The 4435-nt window shown below is 47.9% G+C and overlaps 1 pseudogene; it reads right to left on the reverse strand.

The window, feature by feature from the left end:
• Positions 1-306: 306 nt before the first annotated feature.
• Positions 307-2270, reverse strand: LOC8038992 (annotated as a pseudogene).
• Positions 2271-4435: the final 2165 nt, after the last annotated feature.

The raw sequence follows: 4435 nt of genomic DNA on the forward strand, positions 1-4435 counted from the left end.
CGGTCCTTCTAGTGCACTCTACTCGGGGTTTCGGTCCAGGTAATCTAAATTAATTCTGCGTACATCGTCGAAACGTTGGCTCGGTGCATACACTCCCAAAACCTTGTTGTCCGCTTGCAAAGTAGAACAAGTTTTTTTTTTTTTTTTTGGTTCTTTTTACCTGTTTTTTCGCCGGCATCTTGCTGAGAGGTGGTTCCCTTCTTTTGTCGAAGAGGTTGAGGCCTATACCCGATTTCTCTTTAGGTGCTGCAGCGCAGCAGATACGCAGAGGCTACAAGTGCGAGCTCTGGGCTTGAAGTGTCCCTTTCAAACAAGCGTCCTCGTGCAGCGAAAGCGCCGTTCGGGGCAACATGCTCGTGCTGGTAGCTTGGAGCTTCGCTCGCACACAAAATGAAACCTGCCCTAGTGAGACACCACCTGGGCAATGAGGGCCTGCTTATACTGCTCGCGCTTTCTCCTTGTTCCTCCGCTTTCTTCGCCTCCTTGCGTCTGGACTCACGGCGTGGCGTGTCGTGCTGCGGAGAGGGGTGCGCTTTCGAAGGACCCCGTGTTCTAACCCGACGGCAGCTGGGAACCCTAGGCCGAGTTGACGTTCGGCGACGCTCGTGTGCGTGCACAGTGACCACTCCGCCGCGTGGATCGATGGCGGTTGCTCTGTCGCTGTGCCGCCCTCGAACCTTCTTGTCAGTCAAGGAAGCAGCCCGAGGAACGTCCGCCATGGCGCCACCGCATGGATAACAAGGCCTTACTACTCGACATTCTACGTCATTAGCCGGAAGCGAGCGCGGGCCAGATGAAACACGAGTGCTACGTTCAGCTGGAACTCGTGTATTCATTCGGTGAGCCTCCGGCGTATGACGTAGGGAATTCATCCCTAAGGCCTTGTTATCTATCTAATGCTGGTCAAGGTGGGAAAACTCCCGACCTGCACCCAGCCAAGTCATCCTCCTCGCTCACCGAGTGGCGCAAACTCAACTTAAAAAAAAAAAAAAAAAATTGCCACAAAAAAAAAAAAAAAAAAAAAAAGTTTCCGGTCTCGCGCGCCGCTTTCGTGTTGTAGTGTACCTGCAGGCAGGGTTTGGAATGAAGACTTCGGCGTGGCGAAGACCGGAATAAAATCCTTCCCAGAGATCTTTCGTATTTCTTTGGAGAAAATTCTCGTTGGTTTTCGGTGTAGCTTCTGTCGTAGCTTCTGCTGCGGCAAATATTGGGCGGTGTTTGATACGAGCGCGGAAAGGAACTATTTTTCTCGGAAAACCAAAAGTAATAAGTACGGTTAACATTTTTTTAAGGATCAACTCCGCTCAAAGCAATGACCGACCCGGCTTTAGTGGGTCGTGTGATCATAACCAAAGTAACGCGTTTAAACGGCACCGGAACCCCGACTGAAAGCGGTATTAAAATTGTATCAGCTCCTTCGCCGGGCCATCAGGTGACGAAAAGCTCGCCGCTGAAGAGCAAGCAGAAATAAACTCGCCACAAGAGCGCCAAATGCGGAGAAAATCTCGGGACCCATAACAATTTAATGCAATGCGAGCTTTTTTCTTCGTCTGTCAAAATACTGCCAAGGGTTTCACGGGACCCCAGAAAATGTGGGTGAGCTTTTCTTCGGGATTCAGCTGCCGCTGAGGCCACAGTGGGCAAAGTGGGGGCAATTTTGTTACAGCCCTCGCTTTTCCGCTACACCGTCTGATGGGTAGAGCAGCCGCTTAATTTGTAAGCGCGCGGAGAATCTGAGAAAAATATCACACACGTGTCGTCGAAGTGACGTGAGCACGGCCACCCCAGCTAGATATCTCGCCGGACGCGATTGACGAACTTCCGCCCCCGTGCTTTTTCTATGCGCAAAGGCAGCATGTTCCAGCTCGCTCGAATTATTTTGCGTCGTTGACTGTGCCGGTCAGGTTGCCGGTAACACAAAGGGCACAAACAACGCCAATGAGTAGGCGTCTGCCCGAAAACTAATCAAGAAAAAGTTGCGGACGCGGTTCATTAACATGATGGAACGAGTATTACGGGATAACTGTAGTAACAGAAACGGCTTGACAGAACAAAAATAATAGTGAAAAAGCATTTCATGGAACCTCCCCGTTGTGCGGGGCGGTTTCATGACCCGCACAACGTTTTGTACGGGTAGTGTTGTGCCCCGGGGCTGGGTATCATGCGAAGAGGAACCCCATACTCCTGCTTGGGCCAGATTACTGTACTGCAGTATCTTGTAAATAAATAAGTAAATATTGTAGTTTCAACGTTAGAAAAAAAAAAAAAAGAAGAAACAGGCAACACGACGTCTTGCGACACACGTCGCTTCAAATTATCTCGGATGGCACAACTGGCCGTGTTGACGCTGAGGCCCCACAGCGGCCATCTTGAAGAAGCTTAAAATTTGGTTCCTAGATGGCGACACCGATCCGTGTAGCCAAGAAACTGCTATGGCTCGTGGCACCGTTGTTCCTGCTAGTCTCATGTGGACGTTGCACGTTCACCGCGTGCTCTCGCCCGCGCCACGCGGTGCCAGCCCCATGGCCATACCAACCGGAGGGTCGCCTGCCCCCCCCCCCCCCCCCCCCCCGGAAACAGCCATCCAGGGCAAACGCCGGCGGCGGCTAAGGGATGCCGATGGCACCGCCCCGCGACCCTGGGGGGGGGGGGGGGAGTCTGGTTTGCCCTCCCCCCCATCCACTCAAAAAGAAGTTGGTACGCCACTGGCCAGCGCTGCCTAGTTTGCTCCGCTGCTAAGCAAAACAAGTTAGCTCAGCCATCTCATCTATCGGAGAATGCCAAGCTGGGTAGTCTTGATATGGGCTTCAGATCCGCGGTGCAGTAATTTCTACATGCTTTTGTGCGCGACATCACGAAGTCAGAAAAAGATCTTGCGGCTTGACTTGTTATTTTTCTTCTTCTGTGAATTAAAAAAGGAAAATTTTTTGGGCATAAACGTTTAGCAGGCTCTCTGTTTCAAGATCCAGGCTGACGAGGACGTCTGCTACAAAGGTAGCGACGCTTGGCGATTAATTTGTCTGATCAAGAAATTTCTTTTTTTTAAAGCGACTGGATGTTACAGTATATTGTTTCAATGAGCACGAAGTTAGGGCTCAGACTAGCTGGTGATGATTGAACATATTTTAAGACAAAACGCCGAGACAGGAGAAAAACCAAGTAACTAATGTGTAGTCCTTCGTTTTTTTTTTTGTTTTTTTTATCAGTTTCAATTTTGACTGAAAGTGCTTTTTCGCAGGAAGGCACTGCATATTTGGTAAATCAAAGTGCCTAGATAAAAGCTGTGCCAACAGACAACGGTATTTCTTGAGGTGCCGACTAAGTTAGGTTAAGTAGATTGTTCCGCTCCGATAACTATATGCTCGATACTTCGCTTTGCCTTTGCACATGCGTACCATATCGTTAACAAAGTATGTGGGTGTATTCATCCTGTAGGAAGTATTCACTGGCGGCCATAGTTGTGTGCGCGACTTCTAAGCGCGTGCTGATGGCGAGCTTCCACGGTTCTTTTGCAACGTGCATTCCACACCATCAGGATTGCCGGTCTTAGCAGCCTATTAATGTGGGCTCGTTCTCAGCGTGCGCTCTAGACAGCACCCACAAATATGGCGCCCAGTGAATACTCTTTATTCAGGCACGGTTTTGGGGTCGATATCTTGATCTTTGCAAAAATATAATTTTTGGGTACATTCTTGAAATCAAAGAAAACGCAAACGGCAAGCTTGGCGCATTTCTTTTCCAACTGTTTTACAATTAAGGCGGCCGAGGCCTGACTTGACGTTTCTCCCACCTGTCGGGGATCGCAAGTTTGACCGCCCGGTCTTTTGTCACTTCTCAAGCAATTGCATTACGACCCTTAGACGGTTTCAAGATATATTTTATTATGGTAAATTAAACAAAACAAAAATTTTGTACTTCAAAATGATTAAACGAAATGTCAAGCGATCTCCAGTTGATAATTTTCGTCAGTTTTTCAAATTCTTGCGTCATGCCTATTTAACATAGTTTAATTACCTTGACATCAGCAGACAGCTAAAATGTAGCTGTTTCTATGTGATATCATTTCGATATTATATGTGCACATTACAATCTAATATATACATTTGCTCCATTTTTTTATCAATACCAAGGTATCATAGTGATTTATAGTGAAATATAAACAAAATAAAAAAATTAAAGACGTTTACAATTTTCTGTAACGCCGAATTAGAGCGCAGCTCTTGAGGAGGAGGGGAGGGTATGCCCCTCTTCCTTCCCCGCTAAATTTAGCGGAGGAAATTTTTCGCTAAATATAATGGGAAATTTTCACCCTCGTGACGTCACACGGGACGTCACTAGGGTAAATCTAGCGGGAATTTTCTCCGCCAAATCTAGGGGAAAAATGTCCCCGCTAAATTTAGCGGAAGCATTGTCAATGTTAGATGCGTGTGACGTC

This window comes from Ixodes scapularis, unplaced genomic scaffold (assembly GCF_016920785.2).
Source record: "Ixodes scapularis isolate PalLabHiFi unplaced genomic scaffold, ASM1692078v2 PGA_scaffold2__306_contigs__length_199485367, whole genome shotgun sequence".
Classification (NCBI taxonomy): domain Eukaryota; kingdom Metazoa; phylum Arthropoda; class Arachnida; order Ixodida; family Ixodidae; genus Ixodes; species Ixodes scapularis.